We start from the raw sequence: 10,899 nt of genomic DNA, 5'->3' as shown, positions 1-10,899 counted from the left end.
GTGAAAGCTGCTTTATTGAAACTGAGCATGGCAAAAAAAACTTAATAAAACAAGATATGGAAATTCTGTTAGTTCCAGATAACAAAAAAGGTCAGTTGTTACTCACTTATTCCTGGGGCTACAAACAGAAAACTTTTGAGCACAACCTTTTTCATGCCATTTTCTTGTTTCTCCTTCTGGAGGAGTAGATAAATGGAGATGTTAAGAAAACAGTAGGAGCCGCAAATGTCCTTTGATTCAAGAGAAGATTCTTATCAAATCTGCTCACTGCCAATACAGTCCAGAACTTTTCTATTATAAGCTTAGAATTCATGAGTGAACATTACACAGAAAGTACATACTCATACAACTCAATTTTTTTTGTGAACAGCTCAGAAGAATTCTGCCATTTCTGACTAGAATATGGAATGCACTACAAGAATTACCAAGAAATTCTAAACAATTACATCTTTTATCTTTCTATAGATGCCATTTGTATTTGCTTATCAATTCATTAAAAATATAATGAAATGTCACAGAATTTTTTCTTTTTTGTAAAATCCAAGTGGTTTAACTTAATTTGATTCTACAAAGGAGTTTTATGAAACAACATTTAGCAGAGTTATGAAGTGAAAAATAGATCCACCTTTTATTAGAACTAATATTCGACCCAGGTAAATAGTATTCAAAAGTAATCTTATTTTCCCATATTAACTTTCTTTTCAGACTCATTCCACTGTTGGCCTGCAATTTCTATTTTAATTAGTTTCTTGGCATGTTTAAAGGTAAAACTTCCTTAATTTTATGCAGGATTTTTCTGCACACTTTTCTCCAAAAGCCTTTTGTTTTCTGCGCCGAGTTTTAAATTATAATTCTCAACCATGACTAGGTCTTCTAGCTAGTAGCTGGCAAACTCTTTGTTTATGTTCATAATATTTCAATTTGTCTTCATGTTTAGTAGTTTTTTATCCACATAAGCAGTATAAAGCTGTCAGACCCGCTTACATTCTGTAGAGCTCTGGATGGAAGTTCATTAGACTTACATATAATATCAGGGCCAAATAAGAGAGAATTTAAAAATCATGAAGAGGAGAAGCCAGCATGTGGCAGACAAACCACTAAAGCCTTGTTCCAGCTCATCAAAAAGACCCTTAGTATTGGCAGACCCATCTGAGTGGCAGCAGAATAACATCTTTCAACAGCTAGCAGCCAGAACATTTGTGCCAAAAACCAACAAAATACTTGTATTCACAAGCCATCCTTTTTAACATCCTCCTTGTGTGGCTACCAAATAACAAGCAATAACGAATATTTACTATCTTTTATCTTCCAATTTGCAGTAGTTTTGTCTCACCAATTCTCCCACTACAATCTGACCATGTCAATGGAAAATGTGACTCTGTAAGCAGAGGGAACATGTAAGGTCTTGCAAGAAAGAAAAAATACAATAGTGAAACGGTATGATGCATGCAAAAACTGAACTCATGATATTTTTAAATCATGTTCTCCATCTTTCATTGCATTACTGTATCTCTTCTAGAATTGCAATAGATCACCTTCAGTCCAGCTCTTCATGGGTCAGAGTACACATGCGTACATAAGGTCCCTACATAAACGTATGTAAGGTTTCATGATTGGACTGTCTGACTGGTCTTTGGGAGATAAATTGTGCCACTTCTTACCTGTGAAGAAAGCTGTTTTTATTTGCCTTTTTCTGATAACTTGGTGGGTTTACAATATATTGGGGTGATTTATTTACCATGCCTAATTTTGCCCTTCACCCTTCCCTTCATGCCTAATGTTAAATGCACATTTCCAGACTTCTACCAACAGCTGCTCAAATGCTCCTAAAAAACTCATGCCTTCCAGGGAACCTGTGAATCTACAACAGGACAGCAAATGATGAGAATGCAGAGTTGCTACTTGGGGGAAAAATTTGGGCTTTAACAAATCCCAGAATCCTAAAGTCAGAGAGAAAGTTGCTTTGATCTGGGCTTTCCTTGGTTGGTCCTGAAGGCTCTACCTAAACTAAATATATAACTTCAGTGAACATAGTATATTCTGAATATGACATAAGCAATAATTTGAGGTGTCTCATGGACTAAAATATTTTTATAAAGCCTAGAATGATGTGTATCTATGTTTTGCAGTAGCAAGCACATCATTGTTTCAGTGCTGTACACTGATAATATTCTTTTTCAGTATGACCTGTATTTTCCAGACCATTTCTACTGTTTCTGAAGATCACCTCTGTTACATTTGAATACATTCCTCCATACTCTTTTCTCCATGTTTAATCAGTGTATTTTCTATTTTATGGTCTCATGTGCTAGGAAAACATTCAGCTTATCCTCATGAAACAGCTCTTGAACAACTGATTATTGTGTCCTCAATATTTTTATCCACCTCTTTTGGCATACATGCTCCAATTGTTCTGTTTTTGCCTGACTTTCCTAAGACAGTGGTTTGCAAAATGGTGCCTGGGGTCTCCTTGAAGAAACTATTTAATGTGTGGTGTCCTTGAGGCTACTCCAGCCCTGTTTGGTCCTGCCCAAATGTGAGACTCCCCCATCTCAGCCCCTCTGGCCACCAGCCTCTGCCCCATCCAGTAGCACCCCAGGATGGCACATTTCCAGCTCCCACAGCCACACCCTGCCTGGACATGGGCTTTGCTGATTTAGGCCAGCCTGCATTCCCATTTTCCTGCCACAGGCCTGCTCCTGTCCCCAGGGAGATGCCAGATGCCCAGGGCTTGGGCTACCCCAGTGCCCCCTGTCTTCCCTGCTTCCACCTGGGAAGGTGGGATGGGCCCCTTCCTTCATGGAATGATGGGTAGTCCCCATGGAACTTGGTCCCACAGAGCCACTGGCACTCATAGACCTGGGTGTGATGCCCTCTTTTACTTTCTTTAAAGACTGGCATTTATTTGGCAGCTCTCACATTCCCTGTTCTAAAAACAATGGTAATGGTTTCGAGGTTGCCTCAGGCACATTTATTAAGTACCTAGGAGTAAATTTTAGCAGACACAGTTGATTGGAAAACATTTAACATAGTATTCCCTAACATTTTCTCTTTTTTATTTTTATTTTTATTTTTATTGCATTTTAACCTTTGCTAGTAGTTGACTATGTTCAAGTAAATTTTTTAAACAAAGATGACCACTAAAAGCTATTGAACATTTTTACTTCTGTCATCTTTTTGGATCTTTGTTTCATGTGTCAAAGGATTTCCATCTCTTCTGAATCAGAGTGGGTCAACACCAACCAGAAGGAAAGGAGAAAAGTCTCTTAGAACTAAGTAGAGGATCTCATGACTGGGCATTATTGAATGAGAGCACATCTGAATTGTTGCTTCATAAAAGGATTGAGATAATAACTGACTTTGGCTGCCTTCCCAAACATTGTTCTTCCTTCCTTTTCCTGTGTCTTCCACTCATACACAAGAGATTCCAATGTCTAGTTTTTATTTTCAAATTCTTTTTGAATTGCTCACAATTTGCTGATTCACACATAAAATGTCATGCTGAACCTTTAAACTCCTTCTAAACTGATTTAGCACTCAGTTATGTTGGATACTTCAGCAGAAAAATAATCTGAAATCAAGTGAAATTTTGATGCAAAGTGTCTTTTTAATAGTTAATTGTATGAAGAACTCCGTGAGGGTCTGACCATCATAAAGAGGAAGATGGTACCATGAAAACAAAAAAGCAGCATTACTGAGATGAATGATATGGATTGTCTAAGAAAAAAACCACAACAATCTCTGAGTATTTATTATTTCAAAAGAACACAATGTAGTTGAAGTAATATTCACATTTCAAAGTGAAATTGAGTATTTTTCAATGATTTGAGATTCAGGTATAATTCTTGGATTGAAAATGGATCTTTTTATCTTTTTTGAGGAGGTGTCTAATTTCACATAATTTCACATAAATAAAACAAGTAAAAGGAGCAACTTTGAATTATCTTGGAACTTAAGGGATAATTTCTCTCCAAATGCAGCTAAATCACATCTATTTCATAAGATGCTGTGGCCAAATAGTAAGAAGTCTCATTAATATTTTGTATTTCAAGGCCTTATGTGTTTGCAATGTAAGCAATTAAAATGTTTAAATAACTTTAATATTAGGACAGAAACTGGTGAAATCAAAGGATTTCAAAGTCAAAGATGAACCTCTCTTTCATCTTTAATTTTTTCTTTCTTCTTTTAAGTACAACCTTAGCTCATTAAAGAGATTAATACACTCCAGGCATATGGCATTATTTGTGACTCATACCCTTCCCATGTCAAGGAAGAGATGAGCATTGGCTTCATTAGACTTAAGGTCGAGTCTGCATACCATATAAACTGTTTGAAGACATAACTCCAAGCTATGCTCAGAGATTTCCTATCACTAATGGCAGTGGATTTGCAAGGATAATTATAAAGCAATATATAGGGGTTTCCATTAGCCCTGGCTAGTCCTGTGTGCAGTAGCTATTCCATGGTGGAGCGTAGCTCTCAGCATTTAGTTTGGGGTTGTATTGACTACAGGTTCCCCATGCCTATTATCTCATGTGACACTCATCAAAATGTTCAAGATACCCAAAATATGGAGGCATGTTTTATGGCACTTTCAACAATTTTCTGTCTTAATTTTTCATTTTGCCTTTTATCAGTCCGTATTCATTGGTCACTTGGCCTTCACCAGAGAGGCTCTTTTAATTCCTAAGATGTTCAGTTGTGTTTATCAAGAGGAAAGATGTGGCAATACGTGGTTTTGTGTGAGACAATGTGAAGGTTTTAAAGAGGTGATTAGAAGACACCCTAAAAAGATTTTAGAACAGAAGTGGGACAAATGGAAGAGAAATGGTCCACAGTTGGTCTATGATAAGTTCCTCTTCTCCAATAATACTCTTATTTTTCTGTTTTTCCACCATCCTTTCATAAGCAATAAATAGATAGAAACATTCTAAATTCAATGTTTCCATTTTATTTTATAGAACTTGAAAAGTTTTCCTTGTCTAAAACTCAGCTGTCTGACACGTCCCCTGCCTGCATTCTGTCCAATTTGCCATACCCTTTCCCTTTGGTCTGATAACTATCTGTTAATTAATCTTTATTTGTTAAAATCTTATGTTAACAAGACAGACTCTTTCCACTTAAATATAGGTTTTTTTTTTGCATTAAAGAAATATCTGCCTTGAGATAAAATGTTCTTCTGATCATCTGGTGTGTACTTGCTGTTTTGTTCCTCTAAATTAAAATTTCTTTGCTTGAATATTCTTACAATAAGACTTTTACCTCTCTCTCCCTTAAAAAAAAAGAAGAAGAAAAGACAAGAAAATTTAAAAAATTGAGCCAATGACATTAAAATATGCTTTTTGGTAACTTTTTAAATTAATGTTTCCAGATAGACATTTCATTTGCTTAAGATTTAGAGGGGAATTATTAAACCATAATTGTGTAATGATTAGACAGTACTATAAACTAAATAAATATCAACTGATTATTAAAAACATTCTTTGTAATCCTAGCGGTTAATCCTCTTTAATGTGTTTTTAATAATAGTTTTACATTTAATGTAGGATGAATGACTTATTAAAAGTAAATTTTATGTGTTTTATATTCTCCACATATAGCATTAAGCCATTAGCACTAATGGGATTTGAATGGTATTGAGTTCAGGATAGCCCCTAAGTACAAATGTGGGAACCTTAATTAAGTTTTTATTAAAATATTCAATTAAATGCAATGCTAGATTATTAAGATATTTTTACATATTGTTTAATGTCAGTTAGTTATTAAACATTTTCACAGGCTTCTGAAAATGGTCCTAGAGCATGCTGATAGCTAAAATTTATATGAAAAATGTTGATGATCAATTTTCTAATCTTGTGGGCAAAATTGGGTTTTAATGGAAATTCTCTAGCTAGCTGTGATGCTGAACTGGAAGAGAACCTAATGAATAGGTTAGTGAGTAAGAAGCTTAACTTGCAGAGGGAAAGTTTCATGTGGGGAATAATGAAAAACTTTCTGATTCCCAGTGCAATGAGGTACTGAAATGGCATAGAGTATGGAAGTTTTGCAGCAAAAAAAGCTACTTTGTTCTGTGTTTTCATACTAGCTGGCTGAGGAACAGGGGGACAATGAACTACTGAGATCTAAACTGGTAAACAAGATTGATTTCTGTTAAAGTCACTGAGTAAGCCATCATCCTTCCTTTTCTGCCTTATTTTTATGCAACGTGGGCCATAATGACAGTTGTTATGGTTTAAGCAGGTGAGTGAGTATTACTAAACTCTTTAAGAGAGTGAATTTAGACTGTATAACTTACAGATAAGAAAGAATTCTTTTTAGGACTGTGTGAGAGAAGTCCAAACTGAGGCAAATCCACTGCGCAGAGGCAAAGGATAAATTCTCTATTATAAACCCCAACAGGACATTGGAACAGAAAATAAACTCAAATATTAAGTGCTGCTACTCAGACCAACAAAGCCAGAATAACAGATACCATATAATTATGTCACTAAACTAAAAAAGAAACTACTTACATGAATTAAGGGAAAGGAAAGTAGGTGATGGATTACAGTACTATTTCTCTGAGGTACAAGTATTCAATTTTATTAATGCTCTACTGGGAAGCTTATTTTAGCTTTATATAAATATGCCAAGGTAAAGGGGTTAAACCCTTCCAATGCTTTCCCCCACTGAGTTCAGAAAATGTCCATATGGTATACCTTTCATATTTTTCCTGGACAAATATGTTTTGAAATAAAAGTTGATACTAATATGAGCTACCTTCTTCAATGATATGTTAAGCACACTCTATTTATTTTCATTAACCTCAAAAGCTTCAGAAGACCATTACTTTTCACAAATTACAAAGATTTTCAGCAACTGAATCTATTTATCTATTTATACCACACTCATTAACATGTTATCTGATTTACTTAAATTCTCCAAAGCAGTTTGCAAGCAGTAACCCCCACTGGAAATGAGTTCAGCAAGTGCTGTATAATGAATGACTCAACTCCAAAAAGCCAATAGTCCCCATAGCTACACTGGCAAAATATGTTGCTGCACTAATTTCTCTCTTCCCGCTGTCACTCACCAAACAAAGGATGTGGTTTAACTGCTGTGCACAGCATAATAGTTGACTGTTAGGTTTCCAGGATGATTGCAAGCAACCAGCAGAGAATCCAGCTTCACCTCTAAATCTGTATAGGCCCCTAAAATTTCACAGTGAATAGATGAAAGTGTTACTTGCTACAGCATTTTAAATTCTCCTTGTAAAACTTAAAATTTTTGCAAGCATGACCTATTACAGCGTAGGGAAAAGTGTGTCTTGCAGTTGAGGGGGCAGACTGTAGGTGCTCTTTCAGTGGCAGGTGAGGTTTGCAAACACACTGTTTGAAAACAAGAAAGTCAAACTGGACTCCATCTTAAAGGCCAAGATAGTCTTCTGTTTTGGAGAAAAAAAGAAATCACAGAAGGAATGAATAAAAGAACTCTCAATCATATGAGTCCCTAATGAGACAGAAGACTGTGTTGACAGATTGTGACCATCAAATACAAGATGACACTGTGGTTTGGATAACAACATAAAGGAAGTTCATATTACATTCCAGACAAATGCAATGATTTGGTGAACAGCGTTCTTAAGACATGGTCTTTTCTAATATACTTTTTCAATGTTAGCAAGTATTAGGTAAGAATTTGAAATAAAATATCTGTTGGATATTTGAAATAAAATAGCTGTTAATACATAAATTAATTGCATTTCAGTGTCATATACAGTGATGAATGCGCAGTCCCACCTGTGATTTTCTGTCAGTGCTTCCTCAGAAACAGCCACTTTGTCCTCTTACAGAGAAGACAGGAGAGTAAAAGATTCAGGAAATGAAAGAAGTTTTAGAAAATATGTCAGGCCAATGGAGAAGTAAAGGGATCAGCTTGGCCATAAATATGTCTTTCAAAGTGTTATTTATCTATGATAGACATTTGTCTATTATTGAACTTAAAGTGTCCACAATAATCCAGTATTCATGGTCCTTTTTATTAGAGTCTTCTTCCTAATGACTAACCCCTATCTTTCTTGCTGAAATATAAATCCATTGCCTCTTATTCTATTCAGTAGTGAAATGGAGAATATATTAATGCGCCCTCTTCTCAACATACTCTCCCGTTAGCCTTTTCTTCTTTAGTCTAAACAATCCTCATAGCTTTCCTCATAGATAATAGTTTTTGGTTTTTAATTTTTTGTTAGTTTTTAAAGATTATTCTAATTTTCTGGACTGTTTCTTGACAGGGCACAAGAAAAGAGAGCAAAAGGAAAAAAAGAAGTCAGGGCCTTGCCTTGGACAATTTGCAGACTGAATGTCCTTCTAGTATGGATGGAAAGACCTTTTTTTGTAATAAAACTGGTGATATTGTTCAATCACATTCTGCTGATCTTTCATACTAATTCATTTGGTAGATGAATAAGTGTAACACAAAGATCAAATGATACCACATCACATAAGAAACCCATGTCAAATATGCAAATGAAACAATTATCTGTTTTCTTTTTCCATCTATTAAATCCTAGATTCCCTCAGCAGATTCAAAGCATAGTAGCATAACTGTTTGAATAGCTATTCTACATTAAAAGTCTACAGAATAAATACAATTAAACAACCATACTGAGACAAAGGGAGGGAGGTTGACTAATTGCAACATTCTTCACTCCCTTAGGATTTGAAATAATCCTCAGCAGTGATGTACCCCTTGGGGAAAAAGTGGACCCATTCATTTTAAAAGATAAGAATAAATTAAAGGCAGTTATCAATCCAATTTTAAGTTAAATATCCCAATGGGATAAAAATATGATGAAGAAAATTAAACACAAGAGGGAAATATAGCAGAATGTTTAAATAGGGAAGGGGAGAATTAATGAAAAGAAAATTAACTGAGATATTTCTTCTCTGGTACTCACTTATGTTTTTCCCTATTGATTACATGTTAGAGGTACTTTCAGGTCTACCATGCCATGAATTAGGTGAAAGCAAGGCTTGGGACATGTTATTACTACTTGCAACATCTGGTCCCTAACACGTTCTTCTTTGATCAACAGCATGTCATGTGTTATAGGGAAGCAGATTGCGTAGTTCATCCTTACTGAACCTTCACCCCCAGGACGTTATGTGAAAGGCAAACTCCATCTGCCTCAGAGAAATCAAAAATAATCTGAAATGTAGAAATTCACTGTGGTTATGTCAGGAATCAGTATTACAAGCAGGTATAGGAATAAAGTCTTGCTGCTTTTGTGAAAGCAGATCAAGCTCTTTTTGTAGATGATGGCTTGAAAATTTTAATCTCTTTTGTATGAATTTTTCTCTTTCATTTCACATGTTTCTGGTGAAGTGTGTGAATTATTGCATGAGCCTGGGACCAAGCATAACATGCAGCAGGTGCTGTAGAGTCTTCTTTCTCTGATTAGATTGAACCTAATAAAACATAACTCAATAAACACTTTTCTCACAGCTTCCAGAACTTGAAGACTTCTATCCTCTCTTTCTTTTTTCCGCTCAGAATTAATTCAGAGGAAAATCCAGAGATAGGTCCAGTCCTGGCCTGAACGGAAGCCCTGATGTCTCTCTATGTGCTGTGCCAGGCCATATGGCAGGGGTGTGTGTGCCCCTTCACCAGTCATATGGTGCCTTCCTAGTCCAGGCACAAGCCAGGGAGAAAGCCTGGGGCTCCCCCCACTTTCCTTGATGTCCTGGAGCTGACACCACTCACATGCCTAGTGTGGCACAGCAGTTCCTCCTGTTCCTCTGTGCCTGGTGTTCCAGGTCGGAGTGCCAGAGAAGAGTAACACTGAGAAAGGGAAACAGATGGGAGATAATGCTTTGCTTCCCTGCAAAATATCCAGCTAAACTGATCTGGCTTATTTTGCGTGCTGGTATGTCAAGAGCACTGTGAAGCAGCCTGAAATACAAAAGCAAATTACAACAGCATTGCAAGTTCGTCAGGTGAGCAGTAGCACTTACTGGTTTGAATGTGCTCAACCCATGTCCATTCTTGGCAATCTGACTTAGATTAGTTTTTAAGGAAATAGGAAAAAAATCCATGCACATGAGAAATATCTGGAAATCAGCTGACATATGATGACTGTGTATCTGGGCTCATCTGCACAATAAAGAGCAGTGCTTGAGCTTGTATTCTGTTATATACTGAACTTGGACTTAGTGGAATTCAGTGAATTTTCTCCACTAGGATGAGATGTGGTACAAAGTTATTTGCTTTTCCCACACATTTTTGAGTTGGAACCTGTTGGATTTCCCACACTTTCATCAGGCTCCCTAAATGACATGCCTAAATGAAATTAGATGTTTCCATCATTTGTGTGAGGTGTAATTTGCCCTCAGATTGCACAATTTCTCTTGTTAGGGAAAAGGAGACACTTTCAGGATTACTCACTGTGTGCGTTCCTGATTTCTAAACCTCCTCTTCCTCCTGCCCCATAAATGATGCCTCTACTCAAGTGAACAAAAGCCTCAGCAGAATGAGAGGTTTCCTTTGGATGTGAGCCCCTGTGAAGGGCTTAAGTTAAAACTGTTCTTTTCTAGTAGGAGGAATCTATTATTTCCCAGTAAATATGATTCATTTCCATAACAGAAAAGTCAGTGATTAAAAAACTTAGAGATTAGTTATGAATTTAAATGCTTTCCAAAACACTCCCATTAGAGAAAAAAAGTGATAAAATGTGATACAAGATCAATTTCAGAGTGTTTTAATGCAAGACTAGTGCAACCTTTTTCACACGAGATTTACTAATCAATAACTACATTAGCAACAACAGTTATGTTTCATGTAAAGCTTATAAATATTTACACAACTGAAGCAGAGGTATAATTTAATCTTATATTTTATATGTTTTACTTCTAACATGTTAAG

Source organism: Agelaius tricolor, unplaced genomic scaffold (assembly GCF_023055355.1).
Source record: "Agelaius tricolor isolate 1412-34295 unplaced genomic scaffold, bAgeTri1.0.p SCAF_2, whole genome shotgun sequence".
NCBI lineage: Eukaryota > Metazoa > Chordata > Aves > Passeriformes > Icteridae > Agelaius > Agelaius tricolor.
Note: the sequence above shows the minus strand (reverse complement) of the source record.